The sequence below is a fragment of the Narcine bancroftii genome, chromosome 5 (genome assembly GCF_036971445.1).
Source record: "Narcine bancroftii isolate sNarBan1 chromosome 5, sNarBan1.hap1, whole genome shotgun sequence".
NCBI classification, from domain to species: Eukaryota; Metazoa; Chordata; class Chondrichthyes; order Torpediniformes; family Narcinidae; genus Narcine; species Narcine bancroftii.
Window position 1 is genome coordinate 20696097 of NC_091473.1, and position 17750 is coordinate 20713846.

Consider the following 17750-nt stretch of genomic DNA (forward strand, 5'->3'; position numbering starts at 1 on the left):
AGTTGTTGGACTTTAAAAGTAACAATGAAGAAATGGTGTTCCACTTCTGCAGCGTTTCTTGGTCCTAACTTGTACAGAAGAAGAAAAAAATGAACCACACAGAAGAAAGAATTTTTTTTAAACTGCAATGTTGTTTAAGACTAATTGAAACTGATCTATTACCAATAATAACCTAGAAGAGAGGTGATGAGCTTCAGGCCAAGTATTAAAAGAGAGAAAGAGAGAGAGAGAGCTGAGGTATCTTTGAAAGCCAGAGTAAAATACATCCAAAATTTAGGGGCAGCTCTCCTGACGTTTGATCCAACAGATGACTCATGCACTATGAACCTTTCCCTTAGTGAAGTCATCTGACCTTCTATAAGTGTATTACTATTAACTTGATGGACTTTTTAAAACTGCCTTGTGAAAAATACAGAAATGAAGAAATGAAAACGCTGCCTTCTAATATCCAGTTTTCCCAGGAATTTGAATTGTTTGCTCTTGTTAGAGCCGACATGAGGGGAAAGGAATATTTATGCCCATACCAGAACTCTTTACCCTTGGGAATGCTTACATAGATGGTACTGCAAAAGCTGCTGTTATCAATGGTCCCTTCACCGTTTATTCAGAAAGTGATAAACTGCTTGAATAGAACGGTCTTGTCTGATAATGGGGATGCAGCATTCGTTCAGGGGGACGCTCCGACCATTTCATTGAGCTCTGTAAACAGTAGGGGGCTGTGCCAGAAATCAAATTATGAATCACCCCTGCTGAACAATTTCTGTACCAAATGCAATTTCTTTTACTTGTACTACTTTTATATATATATATATATCTATATATATATATATATCTATATATATATATAGATATATATATATATATCTATATATATATATATATAATATGCAATAATGTAGATTGACTAAGGAGGAGGGGTATAGGAGTGACACATCACTAATCTAAGAAAGCAGGATCTTCCAAAGGAAGGAATGTATTATCTGCCTACAAAATAATCCTGGTAAAAAAATTGAATGTCTACCATTTGAGTGTATATGAATTGATTTTAAAGAATTAAGTACGTAACTATAAGTATTTTCTTGTCATTATTCATTTGCCTGGGTCCTTAAAGAATAATTTGACTAAGTTGTCAGCAGAATGAGATGAATTGGGTAAAGGAATTGGGGATTACAGTGGTTCCACTACTTCCATTAACCCCCAGGCAGCAGGGATAGTGGAATGTGCAAATGAAAAAAAAACTAACGTGGCCAATTGACTGAGAAAACAGAGCTAAAATTGGCTAAAAAGTGCTACCCTTAGCATTGTTTTAAATGCAGATGACACCATAGGCTAAATCAGGGCTATCTGCTGCAGAGATGGTCCATGGACAGCTAAATCGGATATCTTGGGGAGCAAAGCCCGCATAGCCAGTAGGGATTGATTTATTATCATTAGGTGATAACATAAGCAAATAGTTGAGTAACCTAACTAAAACTTTTTTGAGAGAAGCATTCACAGGTACCATAAACACTCCTAAAGGAGGGTGATCCAACAGATCAAAGTGGTGAATATCCTAGTGTCAAATCTGAGAATTACGTTCTCGTAAAGAATTGGATCGGAAGAAATTGGTAACATGCTGGAAAGGACATTTTCAGGTGCCAGTAATAACACTGACTGCAGTAAAGCTTGAAGGTCAGCCTCACCAGATACACCAAAGAGACTTAAGGAAAAAGGCCCAGCTAAGACATTAAGACATTTATTATAACAGACTGAAAAAGAGAGGCCCACCTATAACATGAGAATTATATTATTATGCCTCTTGTCACCCTGGCATATGAACTGAAGACCAGAGTCATTGACTGAAAAGAGGAATTTTTGGTGACCTTTTTAAATGTGTCTTACTTATATGTTGTTAAGATGAATGTTTGTAGCTGTTGAATCTATTCCCATATTCTAACCAAATGAATGGGAGGTATCCCCTCAAACTCCAGCCCCTACCCCATACAGAAAATGATAGAATGGATTTTAAGACGGAATGGACTCCAGACAAGGAGATAAAAATGTGGAGGACAGCAGGATAGAACATGACATCTTTCATGAAATGGTATCTCCAGTCATATAGCTATACTAAACCTGGGAGAAAGTCGATGCAAGACTCTTAGTGTATACAATAAGACATTTATTTTGACATAAAACATATCCGTGGCTCACTACTAATTGGATGGGGTCTTGTTAATATGTGATTCCCTCTACACATCATGCACAAGAGCTACACCAGTCTGAAGTTTGGGTTATTGGCTAATGGATCACTTAACTAGTTCCAAGCAGCTAAAGGAAGGTGTATAGAAAGCCAGCCACTCTTATTTGATCAGGTAGATAGTATGACTAGAGGAGGTTGCCAGAGTACTTGCTTTTACAATGTAATCACTTCTGAATTAGCACAGTCAGCATATTTCTTAAATAATAGTTGCCCCTTGTGTTTTGATGGTATGGGATGGGAATGTGGGAGGGATAGTAAAATTGAAAGATGGTTTGCCTTGTATAGAAGAATACCGTGGGGAACACGATTGTAGGATTGCACTTGTTTAAGGAAGGAATGTTTGAATCTAACTTGAGGAATCAGGTGGTTTGTGGGGACGCTGCTAGGAAAAACAATGGGAAAAATATAAAGTAAGGATAAGAAAGATCATCCTCGATTTTGCAATATATAGAGAGATCTCAGACATTGGTACCAACAAATGTATCAAGACCCCACCGCATGTTATCAGTTAAAGAAAGCCTATGTATTATAGGAAACAGGCTTCCTGCCTTGTTTGCCATTGGAACGTTAGGACCTCTTGTTGTCCCATGCCCAGAAAATGCTAGATTGTCAAAGGAATTTGTGCGGACTATAACAATCCTGTTACCCTAGGATCTGACATCGGATGGGGAGTCCTCAGCTCAATATTCCTTGGAAGATCAGCTGGGGTGGTGGCTGGTGAGAATTGCAATAATCTCATCAGTGGCTTAACAATGTTGGGCAATGAGACAGTGGCAGGGTTGGAGGCTGTCAATTGAGAATTGGTAGAATTGAGGCTTTTCTCAAATCAGATATGCAGTGGATTATCAGTTTGCTACCCAGGGTGGGGTATACTCGGTTGCAGGGGATAAGTGCATCACAGAGGTTACAGATGAGTCCTTCAATATCTCAGAGGGGATGATAGATATCCATAATCAGTTAGATAGTTTTAGACAGGGACTGAGGGGCAGAATGGATGGCTTGCTTGGCTAACCTGAATATTTGGAGGGTCATGGGGGGGTGGTCATATATCTTACATGCAATTGTGATATTAGCTAATTAAAAATTATAAACCAAAAGACAAAACTAAGAAAAGGAATGTAGTATTAAAGTGAATATTAAATAATTTGTATCAAAGTAAATTAAAAAACAAATGATGTCTAGATTGAGGAGAGGCTCCATGAATGATATGGACTGGTATACCATCAACAGATGGCTTTGGAATGCAGGCAGTGCAGATAAGAAATATATGATAAGTTCTCTATTTAGATTCCCTGGGAGACAGGGATTTGATTCAAAGTGGGAAGATGTGGGGTAATCAGACAATCCCACTGGCAGATACTTTGTGACTGTTCAGTAAGAAGGGAGGGCTGATGTACTGTTATAATCTGCACGATGAGCAAGACACACAAGAAGAGTGCAGCACGGCTGAGAATAGTCTGTGAGGGTTCCTGGGTCATTTCTCTCACTTCAGACATGAAGGGACAGGTTTTTGACTCAGTGGCCCAGGGAGTGGGAGAGAGATACGTTGAAGACTGAACACAAAATTTTGTAAATATCCCAGTTTTAGTGATAGCTATTGTAGTTTAATCTGACCTTTTTATGTGTAAAGCATTTTGTCTTCTCTCTCTCTCTATGTGAGACCATTTAGGTCTCAAAGGGGGGAAATATATGGAAAATATACCTAGGTACTATTCATTATGTATTTGTTAATCCATTACTATGTAACAATTTACTATGTACTTCAACTACATTGTTTATGGGAAATATTAATGTAATTAAGTAACAGCCACACTATGTAGAAAAGTTGGCTGATTATAGTAAGTTGTAGAATTTGCTGACTCCAAAGCCTGCTAACTTTAAAACACAAAGTGGGAAAATAACTTCATCCCCAAGGTTACACAAAATTGCTAACTTTAAAACACGTCTAGAGAGAAAACATTCAAGGTCATACATGGGAGTAATAGAAGAAGATAGACAGGACGAGGTAGGGGGAACCATAGTGGCGAGTGACTTATTCTGAAGCAGGTCAGTTACAAGAAGATAAGTGTAGTGCAAAGAGAAGTGATAAGAGTACCATGACCGAGAAACAAACCCAGGATGAGCTAATTGGTACAACACATCAATCAAAGTCGAAGATTGAGAAGTAACTGAAAATCTGTATAAAAAAGGGGCAATGTCTCATAGCAACAGGCATTTTTAATTGCTATATACATTTACTTTGTATTGCTCCAATGATCTTTTTTATTAATCTATACTTTTAAACATTTACTTCCAATCTCTTTTCAGTGCCAACCGCTCAGTCCAAGATTCCGCCCTGCTCCAGCACCCTCAACAGCCCCTAAGGCTAGAGCTGGATGAGGTCCTCACCCAGGATGAGACATACAAGGCAATCGAACAACTGAAAAGTGGCAAAGCAGCAGGTATGGATGGAATCCCCCCAGAGGTCTGGAAGGCTGGCTGCAAAACTCTGCATGCCAAACTGCATGAGTTTTTCAAGCTTTGTTGGGACCAAGGAAAACTGCCTCAGGACCTTCGTGATGCCACCATCATCACCCTGTACAAAAACAAAGGCGAGAAATCAGACTGCTCAAACTACAGGAGAATCACGCTGCTCTCCATTGCAGGCAAAATCTTCGCTAGGATTCTACTAAATAGAATAATACCTAGTGTCGCCGAGAATATTCTCCCAGAATCACAGTGCGGCTTTCGCGCAAACAGAGGAACTACTGACATGGTCTTTGCCCTCAGACAGCTCCAAGAAAAGTGCAGAGAACAAAACAAAGGACTCTACATCACCTTTGTTGACCTCACCAAAGCCTTCGACACCGTGAGCAGGAAAGGGCTTTGGCAAATACTAGAGCGCATCGGATGTCCCCCAAATTTCCTCAACATGATTATCCAACTGCACGAAAACCAACAAGGTCGGGTCAGATACAGCAATGAGCTCTCTGAACCCTTCTCCATTAACAATGGCGTGAAGCAAGGCTGTGTTCTCGCACCAACCCTCTTTTCAATCTTCTTCAGCATAATGCTGAAACAAGCCATGAAAGACCTCAACAATGAAGATGCTGTTTACATCCGGTACCGCACGGATGGCAGTCTCTTCAATCTGAGGCGCCTGCAAGCTCACACCAAGACACAAGAGAAACTTGTCCGTGAACTACTCTTTGCAGACGATGCCACTTTAGTTGCCCATTCAGAGCCAGCTCTTCAGCGCTTGACGTCCTGCTTTGCGGAAACTGCCAAAATGTTTGGCCTGGAAGTCAGCCTGAAGAAAACTGAGGTCCTCCATCAGCCAGCTCCCCACCATGACTACCAGCACCCCCCCACATCTCCATTGGGCACACAAAACTCAAAACGGTCAACCAGTTTACCTATCTCGGCTGCACCATTTCATCAAATGCAAGGATCAACAATGAGATAGACAACAGACTCGCCAAGGCAAATAGCGCCTTTGGAAGACTACACAAAAGAGTCTGGAAAAACAACCAACTGAAAAACCTCACAAAGATAAGCGTATACAGAGCCGTTGTCATACCCACACTCCTGTTCGGCTCCGAATCATGGGTCCTCTACCGGCATCACCTATGGCTCCTAGAACGCTTCCACCAGCGTTGTCTCCGCTCCATCCTCAACATCCATTGGAGCGCTTTCATCCCTAACGTCGAAGTACTCGAGGTGGCAGAGGTCGACAGCATCGAGTCCACGCTGCTGAAGATCCAGCTGCGCTGGGTGGGTCACATCTCCAGAATGGAGGACCATCGCCTTCCCAAGATCGTGTTATATGGCGAGCTCTCCACTGGCCACCGTGACAGAGGTGCACCAAAGAAAAGGTACAAGGACTGCCTAAAGAAATCTCTTGGTGCCTGCCACATTGACCACCGCCAGTGGGCTGATATCGTCTCAAACCGTGCATCTTGGCGCCTCACAGTTTGGCGGGCAGCAACCTCCTTTGAAGAAGACCGCAGAGCCCACCTCACTGACAAAAGGCAAAGGAGAAAAAAAACAAACACCCAACCCCAACCAACCAATTAGTCTGGAAAAACAACCAACTGAAAAACCTCACAAAGATAAGCGTATACAGAGCCGTTGTCATACCTACCCACACTCCTGTTCAGCTCCGAATCATGGGTCCTCTACCGGCATCACCTACGGCTCCTAGAATGCTTCCACCAGCGTTGTCTCCGCTCCATCCTCAACATCCATTGGAGCGCTTTCATCCCTAACATCGAAGTACTCGAGGTGGCAGAGGTCGATAGCATCGAGTCCACGCTGCTGAAGATCCAGCTGCGCTGGGTGGGTCACATCTCCAGAATGGAGGACCATCGCCTTCCCAAGATCGTGTTATATGGCGAGCTCTCCACTGGCCACCGTGACAGAGGTGCACCAAAGAAAAGGTACAAGGACTGCCTAAAGAAATCTCTTGGTGCCTGCCACATTGACCACCGCCAGTGGGCTGATATCGTCTCAAACCGTGCATCTTGGCGCCTCACAGTTTGGCGGGCAGCAACCTCCTTTGAAGAAGACCGCAGAGCCCACCTCACTGACAAAAGGCAAAGGAGAAAAAACCCAACACCCAACCCCAACCAACCAATTTTCCCCTGCAGCCGCTGCAACTGTGTCTGCCTGTCCCGCATCAGACTTGTCAGCCACAAACGAGCCTGCAGCTGACGTGGACTTTTTACCCCCTCCATAAATCTTCGTCCGCGAAGCCAAGCCAAAGAAGAAGAAGTAATACTAAGCAATAATGGTGGTGAATTGAGAATCAATGTGTAGCCAAGATAAGGGACATGATAGTTTGAACAAGCAAGGTCAGGATTTGACATAAAAGAAAGGAAGCATGCTGTGTTCAGTGAGTGATTGCTTCAGCCTTTACTTGCAAATAAAGGTTTAAACTTCTTGAAGAATTCTCTGTGTTGCCTGTCTCATTATTGGTCCTCAGAAAACCACGACAGTAGTTGACAAATACGACCATGGAGGGCCTTATTAGTAAGAATAAGGAATCAGCATACAGAGTTGAGGTTCAGAGCCAACAACCTGTATCTGAATGTTAATAAAACAAAAGAGATGGTTGTCGACTTCAGGAGGGCCCAGCGGGACCACACTCTGGTGATCATTGATGGCCTGACTATTGAGGTTGTCAAGAGTATCAAGTTCCTTGGAGGGCACTTAGTGGAGAATCTCACCTGGTCTCTTAACACCAGCTCCATAGCCAAGAAAGCCCAGCAACACCTCTACTTGTTGTGAAGACTGAGGAAAAGCTGAAGAAAGTTCATCTCCAACCTTCCATCCTCACTACATTCTACAGAGAGCATCCTGTCCAACTACATCACTGCCGGGTTTGGAAGCTGTACCACCTCGGACCGTAAGACCCTGCAGATGATACTGAAATCAGTGGAAAAGATCATTGGGGGCTCTCTTCCTACCATTACAGACATCTACAATACACAATGCAGGCAGGAAGCAATAAACATTGTGAAGGACTCCACGCACCCCTCATGGAAACTTTTCTTCCTCTGCCATCTGGTAGGAGGTATTAAAGCACTCAGGCCCTTACATCCATATTGGGCAAGTTTTTTTCACCCAAGCCATGAGGCTCCTGAATTCCCAGGACATAGTGGTTAGTGTATCCTGGACCTTTGCTGTATATGTCTTAATATTTTAACTTATACTTATGTAAATCTGCTCCAATGGTCCTGGAGAAATGCTATCTCATCTTTACCATGTGACTTGACTTGATATATTGAGAATTTAACACCAGAAAAATAAATGCTTTATGAAGATTTTTTTTGTGAAAACTCCTATTGAATCTGTACTTGCTAAGTATTTATGTAGACATTGTGTCCACTATTTATCCTGTTAAGTTTAATCCACACAATATTCCCATTTGCAATGTGTACATGAATTTTACCATTTTATGTAGATTTGGTGTCTGAAGTGGTCCTGTCTATATTTCATACCTATCTCATTGGCAAACCCCAATAAATGTGAATTGACAACATCATCTTCTCCTCGCTGACCATCAACACAGGCTGCAAGTCCCTGCGCTATTTCCTTTAAACTTGGGACTGTGCAGCATGTTTACCTGCACCGTAATCTACAAATTTGTTGATGACAACACCGTTGTTGGCTGACACTGGTAACAGGAGAGAGATCGAGAATCTGATTGGGTGCTGCCATAAAAATCTCGTTCTCAACATCACCAGGCCAAGGAGCTTATTGTAGATTTTTGGAAGGGGAGGTTGAGGGACCACACTCCTCTCTGGATTGATGGGATCATGGTAGAGAGGGTTAGAACTTTCAAGTTCCTTGGAGTCCATATTTAAGAAGACCTCTCCTGGAGCCATCACATTGAGGCAACTGTGAGGAAGGCATTTCAATATCTCCACTTTCTGAGGAGTTCTAAATGAGATTTAGCATGTCATTGAAAACTTAATTAAACCTATTATTTTTCTTTATTTTAGAGATACAGTAAGGTTAATGGGCCCTTCCGGCCCATGGGCCCACACTGCCCAAATACTCCCATGTGACCAATTAACCTATTAACCCACACGTCTTTGGAATGTTGGAGGAAATCGGAGCACCCAGAGGAAACCTATGTGAACACGTTGAGAATGTACAAACTCCTTACAGACAATGCCGGATTTTAACCCAAGTCACTCCCACTGCAATGGCATTTGTGGTGATACAACTACTACACTGCCCGCACTCCTACCGGCCTACTGCAAGGGGTAGCCACTGTACCTGTAGGTAGGCAACCTGGGAGGCTGGCCCTACCTGCCAGCTGTCAATCACCAGCCCATATAGAGACTCGAGCCGGCTCCTTTGAGGCACGCGTGGAGCCATCAAAGATACAAAGACTGGCGTTGAAGTTTAAGCTTTGTGTCAGCATCATTCGCACATCAGGGCTCACAGCATTATGCTAACCCATGAACTGTGCCCCTCCTGTGGAAAAGATACTCACTGGTTGCATCACAGGCTCTGACTTCCCATCCACAAAAGATACCTATGTGAGGTGTTGGCTCAAGACAGAAGCCAACTTCATAAAGCACCCCCATCACCATGGTCACAAACCTCTTTTCACTGCTACCTTTGAGTAGAAGGTACAAAAGCCTGAAGTCCAGCAACTCTAGGTTCAAAAACAGTTTCTTTCCAACATCCATCAGGTTCTTGAACCTCCCTAGTTATATTAATCAGGATTGCTCCAACATCACAAAATGACTGTCTGCACTATTTCAGTCACGTTCTTTTCTTGAACTATAAACATTTATTATCTATCCATATTTATTGCCTCTTTTTAATTCAAGTTATGTCTAGTATTGCAGTCTTTTTTAATGAAGTACCTGCTTGGCTCCAGCAAGCGAGAATTTTGCTATATATGTACATTGTACAATGCACATGACAATAAATTCATTATCAGTTTCACAGTTAATCCTATAATGTACTAAACTCATGGACTCGTTAGATCCACTCTGATAGTGAGGATTCGTCATAACATTCGCTGAATTCTAATATTTCACTTCAGTTCAAGTTAACATCAGTTTTCACTTCAATCACATACGTTCACCTGCCTGTGTCAGATTGTAGGGCTGCATTGAGAGCTAAATGTTGATCTTGCTACCCTGCAAAAAAATTCACCATAATTCCATTTCATTTCTTGATAATTTTGATTTCATATTAAAAGGTCAGGTGATATCAGACTCAAGTCCTCCTCTAAGCACAAACAAATAATGTAGACAATCATTCTCTGCACTTGCTGTCTTTTTGGATACAACTCTATGCACTCGAAAGATTGATGGCATTTTGAGGAACATCCAGCCGAGTATCTTCAATGAAAACAATATTCAAGACATTTACTATTTTTATGGGACTTCACAAGTTTTTCCCACATACCAATGGTGCCCAAACACCCAGTTATTTATTGTCAATGAAAAACATTGCAATATTTTGCCATTGTTAAAGTGCATTATAAGTGAAAGTTCATTCTTATTTAATACTCTTTAACCTGTTTTCTCAGCTGAATAATTCATGATCAAATTTATTATTTACTTCCACAGCTATCATATTTTCATGTAAATTCTGTATTTTTTGCTTGATTTCCAAGTGCTACAATTGAATGAGAATATAGATGGCATGGTTAGTGAGTTTGTGGTGGACAGTGGAGTAAGTTGTTGAAGGTTGCAATAGGATCTTGACTGACTGGGAAAGGGAGCAAAGGAACAGCAGCTGGAATTTAACCAAACACATCTGAAGTGGTGCATTTTGGAAACTTAAAACAGGCAGAACATTCACAGGGTCCTGGGGCTATTGTTGAACAAAGGGATCTTGGGGTACAAGTTCCCTGAAAGTGGCAACAGAGGTAGACAAGGTGGCAAAAAAATGGCACACAGCATGTTTGAGTAAGAGTGGGACGTCATGTTACAGCTGAACAAGACATTGTTGTGAAGCAATTCATGATCTGCCATTCCATTTTAGCCATGCTGTGAGACCGCACGAGAGTGGAGAAAAGATTCCTGCGGATGCTACCTGGATTGGAGGACTCCAGTTACAAGGAGAAATTGGATAGGCTGGAGCTGTTTCCCTTTGTGTGAAGGAGATGAGGGGTAACCATACAGAGGTTTATTAAACATTGAGGGGCATAAAAAGGATCAAGAGTCACAGATTGTTTCCCATTGTAAGAGAGTCTAAAGTTTAAAGTCAGAGGGAAAACATTTCCAGGTGATCTAAAGTCATTAATTACAGCATTTTCCCCAGCAGAGGAGAGACTAAAACTCGAGAACATGGGTTTTATTTTGGAGTTGGGGGAGATTTAGAAGAGTTTAGGAGGTCAACTTTCCACTAAAGGATGATGGGTATGAGCTGCAAGGAAGTGATGGAGGCAATGTTTAACAGGCATTTGAACAAGTGGATGGATAGGGAAGATTCAGATGGATATGGGCCAAATGCAGGCAAATGAGACAAGCTTAGAAAGGCACATTAGTCAGCATGGAGAAGTTGAAGTATCTGGTTCCATTCAACTCCATGAATCATAACACTGGAGAAATTTATCATTGGTTTTGAACACTAAATAGAGATGTACTTCTCACATTTGCTGACATATTATATCTTCGCTGATCTAAACAAGGCAGTCTTCAAATGATGAGAATGAACAAAATTTTTGAGATAGACCTTAAACACATAAAAGAGCTGCCAATCAAATATATTTAAAATAAACTCTTCAAATGCTTGCATTGAAAATAAATAATGTCTCGTCTCGTGGGTGGCTGATCAGACACATTTGTGTACCAGTTCAAAGAAAAACTGAGTCACCCAGATTTGCATCCTCCACCATGGCGGAAGAAAGTCATTACCACATGACAGTATCAATACAAATAAACAGATTGGATTACACTGACAACCAGCTGATGGTTCCCAAGTGAACTCGAGCTGAAGTGCATGGATTAGAATTCTCCAGACTTCCTCACCTCTACTGCAAGGACATGCTGAAAGTTAAAGGCACGTGTACTTGACCTCTCAGTTTAGCCCAGATCACCCATCAAGTGATTACCATCAATCACCGCACATGCAGCCTCCCTGAGATTCACTGCTGTGGAAGCACGAGCTTCATCGCTACAAGTGTAACACATTTCACTCCACATATACTGTTGCCGTGGCCCCTTTTAGCACCGGTTCCATTAGTGCTCTCGCTCCTGGGAAGGCATCAGAGAGCAAAGTGAGCCATTGATGTATTTTACTTCATATTTATATTTTTACTTTATTTAAAGCAGTTCAGTATGTTTTATAAGTAAATATATAAAGACAGTGTTGTTCAGCATGGAAACAGGTTATTGGCCCACCTTACCTACCTCAAACCTTTTCCCCATTTATATTTGCCAACATGGATATTAAATGACACATTTTTAATATTTTCAGTCAACTTTTTTTTTCTAAATATCTTGGATCAGGACAAAGATTTGGAAATGATATAAATAAAGGATGTTGATAGCATGCTCTGTGAGGAAAACCTCAGGTCAGTCCACGGCCAAGGCCCCAGGCTCTGCCACTTCAACCTTACGTCCTGTCTGGGTCCTTTTCTGCCTCACACAGTGATTGAGGTAATGACACCACCATTGTGTCCAGGACCACAGTGTGATCAACTCCAACCATTTTGGGAAAGTTATTTCTACAAATAGTGAACATTGACCATCCTTAAATGACTACATCTTGCTTTCTAATGGAGGGCAAATCTTCATGATATGTGGAATACAAGAGCACAAAGGTTAACCTCATTGATCATTGTCGAATGAATGATCACAACATTGGGCAAAATGTATGTAAATTTTATCGTTTTGTACAAATCTGTGGCCCAGTATTGGGTAATGTCCCTTTTAACTGCTGCAAAAGTCTGTGACAGGACTGGAGAAATTAGTCTTCAGAGTGCATAATTTAAAACCAATTAAAGCATAATGCAATTAGAATTTAGCTGTCCATTTGCTTTCAAATCCATTTAAATGTTTAATGCTGTGCAAAAATTAAACTATGATCAAACATTAATAAAGTTTCCTTTTTGCAGTCAGAATCCACCTAAAGCAAAAAAAAAAGATAAATATTCAGAAATGAAAAATTCTCAAAGCTAAAATTGTTTCTGTAGTCTCAGTGCAAGCAGAAGGAAAGGGATTGAGTTTCATCATCTTAACAACCATATGAAGAGATTCACTTAACCTACATTCTTGGCATGTGGCTGATGCTCTGCCAGGATAAGAATTTGGAACACTGGCGAGAAATCAAAGCGGGATCATTGCCTCCCCACGGAATGCTCATTTTTGTGAGAATGGGACAGGTCTCAAGAGAAGTTACCATGCACACCCTGTAGGGCAGGGATGTCAAACTCAAATTCACCGAGAGCCAAAATTAAAAACTTGGACTAAGTCGTGGGCCAAATTAAATATTCATTGAAAATTTTCAACAACATCTTCTTTCAACATATGCAATGTTAAACTTTTTCTTATTAAAATAAATGTTTAATAATAGTTTTGGTTAAACTCTTTCCAGAAGAAGCATTAACAAATGAGAAATAAAATATTCAATAAATAATATTTCTCTATAGCCTTTAAGCTCCTTTTAAATGTATTTTTTTTTCACAAGCCAACAAGTCAAAAAAATAACAACTTGCTTCAATGAAATTCCAATCTTTTAACTATGAACAGTCCAAAGTTAACCAAAGAAAATATGAATCCAAGCTTAGCTTGCTACACTGTGATTTACTCTGATGCACCTGGGTCTAAACCAGGTACTTGGCATCTCTTCTTCGATGCAAGTTCATCAAACTCTGGGGTCAGAGTTTGCCTCCCACCTGTCTTGAAAGGTCCTGTTTTCTGTCTTTGGTTTGGCCATTTTTCTTAAGAGGTTTATTACATGTGAGTTGGGCGACAGGTCACAGATGCTAATGAAATTAAAGAGAGGAGGTGGGGGCGATTAGCGGGCTGACGGGCCGTCGCCAAGGCATTTGCAAAGCATTCTGGGATTTGTAGTATTAGCTGTGCATGCACTATACTGGCGTGGCGGCCAGCGGGCCAGCTCTAATACATATTTGATATGATCTTGCGGGCCAAATATAATTATATCACAGGCCAAATTTGGCCTGCGGGCCTGAGTTTGACATGTGTGCTGTAGGGCATCCATTCTCAACTTTTTTTTGGCTATGGGCCCCTTGGGACTCTGCTCAAAGTTTATGGGCCCCCTTCCCTGTGAAGCAGTCACGTTGGTTTCTTCCCTACTTCCCCCTACTTCCTTTTTAAAATATTTTTATTGAGTTTAACGTATAAACTGACATACAGAGTTTTAGAAAAGATAACACATAATTAATCATTTGTATCCCTGTAAGCACCCAAAAAAAGATGAAACAATAATTTGAATTGATCTGTAAAACCATGTTAAAACTGTTTGCTGAGTTAAGCCAAATAAAAAGTGACAAAAAAAGGAAAAAAGAAAGAAAACTAAAAGCTAGATCAAATCCACCCCTCCCCTAATCAATGTTACTTTATATAATAAATAAAAATAAAAATGTGGATCCAATGGTGACCTCCAGTCAGCGGACAGTGAATCTCCAGAGCAGACCATAATCCTTAATTCTTCCAATTATAATAAAATTTGAAGAATGGGCCCCACAACTTTATAAATTGAAACTTTCTATCTTTAATATTATACCTAATTTTCTCCAAACTTAAATAGGGCATTACATCATATAACCTCTGTGTATGAGTAGGGGATGAATCATCTTTCCACTTCAGTAAGATTGCTTGTCTGGCTATCAACATGGTAAAAGCTAAAACTTCTCTCCTACAGACTACATAAAAAAAGTTTTTATTTCAGTCTGCAGCCCCCCCTTAAATGTGCTGTGGCACCTGGAAGGTGGGGAGGGGGGGGTGAGGCTGCATGGCTCCCATTGAGAATGGCTGTTGTAGAGCAAGAAGTAGACAGGGGGCTGATGCATACGGAGTGTCTTGCCAACAAAAGATTCCAAGCCAATGGTTTGCCCAACTCTGTTACTTTGCCCTGGTGACTGGGGTACACCCTTTACCTACTTCTTTCATACCTATACATCATGGAAACCAGTCCTTCAGCCCAATGACCAGAAAGCAAACATTAACATCAATCTCATTTTATTTTCCCCCCTCACCTTCCCCCCTCCACATTCCCACCAACATCTCCATATTCTCCATCACAGCAGGGGTCAATTTACCAATCTTTGGGCTGTAGGAGGAAACCAGAGCCTTTAGATGAGTGCTCACAGGGAGAACATGTAAATTCCACATGGAAAGTTTTGGGGGTTATGACTGAACTGAGTCACTGAGATGAGAAGCAGTATCCCAAGTAGCTGCATCACTGTGCCATTCCTGTTCAATATACCTCTGACACACATCAAAGTGGTGGAGGGGGGGTAATTATCATTTTCTTCCTCCTCTCCTCCACTTCTGTTTAATTTCCCCCCCCCCCCACCCCCACCAACCTCCCCCAGTTTCCTCACTGGATTCCTCCCTCACCTTCTTTGGTACCACTTGGTCTCTGTTGATAACAACATGCTCACTTTTCTTCTTGTCAGATTCCAGCAATGGCCCCCATTGTCTCCTACTCACTCCACCATGTATGACTCATCTTCGTCCACCTGATGCTTTGTTTTTCTTGCCTCTCTCTCCTTTTGCCTGGAGCCTGCCATTCTTTAGCCTATCTGCTCATCATACTTTGCCTCTCCCTAGACCATGAATCCCACGAGTCTCTGTCCTGCTCCTCCCACCCTGACCTCTGCATTGGCTTCACTCTCTGAATCCCCACCATTGATGAAGTGCTCTGTCCAAAACATCAACCAATCTTTTTCTCCCTCTGGAGTCCCTCCAGTGGACTCTCCAGCTGTGTCACACATCATCCTCTTTATCCTTCTCAAAACCCACCTTTCTTGTCACACTATGCATAGTCCTTGCAACCCTCCCTCCATCTTCATGCTTATCCAGCTTAACCTGTTAACAAGGAAGCATTCAATCAAAAGCAATATACTGCTAATAATAAGCAGGAAAACTATCCCAACTGCTTACTCACTAGACTATCACACCCATAAAGTTCCTTATCTTGAAGAAACACTAATTATTTAGATTTGTAATGGTAACAATTCAAATTTTGAGATTTGAAATCTGTTAAATCTACATCATGGATGGACTGAAATATTCTTAGTTCTACAACCTCAGTTCTCAGGAACCTTTGATACATTTCTATATAGACTTGAATCATTTTGTCTATAAGTGGAATTTATTTGTAAAGAACAGATCAACTGATCACACTGAGGAAAGTGTATTTTCATTCTTTTTCAGACAGTCTCTCTGTTTATCATAGATCACAGAATTTTGCTTCATTCCTTCTGTTTGTTGAACATTACAAATTTGTACCAATTTATTGATCGGTAGGTTTATTGTGAGATGCCTTATCCATCATTGTTAAGCTTCAGAGTACAGTATATACCTGCAATAAATATACCAAGAAGGCAGATTGTGACCTCTGATAATGTGCCATGCTGAGTTAAAGTGAAACATGGAAATCTGCAGATACTGTGATTGTAATAAAAACACACGGCAAATGCTGAAGGAACTCAGCCGGTCTCAACATTGGAGATAAAGATACATTACTGACATTTTGGGCCTGAGCAAAAAGCAGGCAGGCATCTCAATAAAGACTGAGATAGAAAGGTGAAAGAATAGGATAGGAGGAGTCCAGACCAACAAATAAAAAGTGTTAATTGGATATGATAAGAGGAAAGGTTTTGATTTTGGCTCTGTGAAAGGAGTCAGAGGGAAAATGGGGAGGGGAGGGAAGAGATACACACACACACACACACACACACACACACACACACACACACACACACACACACACACACAAAGCTGGGGGAAAGTTGACACAGGGAAGAAGAAAGGGATGGTTTTAACTTGTTGCTTCACTCCATCCTGGCCCACCTGGAGAATGGCACCTCGTTCACCAGTCTGCTGTTCATTGACTTCAGCTCGGCATTTAATCATACCCCAGAGGCCGGTGGAGAAGCTGTACTCACTGGGACTCAACATCCCTCTCTGTAACTGGATCCTGGACTTCCTATCAGAAAGACCACAGTCTGTCTGGGTCGGTGGCAGAACATAGAGCACCATCACGCTAAGTACTGGCACACCTCAGGGCTGTGTGCTCAGCCCGCTCCTGTTCATGCTACTGATCTATGACTCTATTGCCAGATTCAGCTCCAAAAGTGTCATCACATTTCCAGAGAACACAACAGTCATTGGCCTCATCAGCAACACCAATGAGTTGTACTATAGAGAGGAGGTGGAGAATCGCGTGAAATGGTGCGTGAATAACAACCGGAGTCTCAGGGTGGACAAGACAAAGGAGATGATCGTGGACTTCAGGAGGGCAAGGAATCACCACCTTTCACTACACATCAACAATTCTGTAGTAGACTGTTGATCGCCAAGTTCCTAGGAGTTCACTTACCTAGTGACATATTGTAGATGCTCAACATCTCCTCACTTGTCAGGAAGGTGGAGCAGTGACTGCACTTCCTGAGAAGACTGAAGAGGGCAAGACTAATGGCCACCATTATGTCAACCTTCTGTAGGAGCTCTATCAACAGTGTCCTGACCAATTGCATCAGATTGTGGTATGGCAGCTGCAGAGAACTGGATTGAAGGTCAACCCAGATCAGAGGTCAATCCCTCAGGACCATGTGTGGCAAAAAGGATCACTAGAGTCTCTCCCATCCACTTCTCCCCCGGCCCCCCACCTCCATCAATGTAATATACTGGGATCATTATCTGAAGCGGGTGGGCAAAATCATGGAGGACCCTTTCCACCCTGCACACAGCATCATTCAGCTGTTCCTGTCGGGGAAGAGATACAGGAGTATCAGAGCCAGCACCACCAGGCTGAGGAACAGCTTCTTCCCACAGGCAGTGAGAACGCTGAACAACCAAAG

At 41.8% G+C, this 17750-nt stretch overlaps 1 protein-coding gene across 1 annotated transcript in view; it reads right to left on the reverse strand.

The window, feature by feature from the left end:
* Positions 1-17750, reverse strand: part of LOC138763184 (metabotropic glutamate receptor 7-like) — a 583408-nt gene that overhangs the window by 150972 nt on the left and 414686 nt on the right. The gene's annotated exons all lie outside the window — the stretch shown is intronic.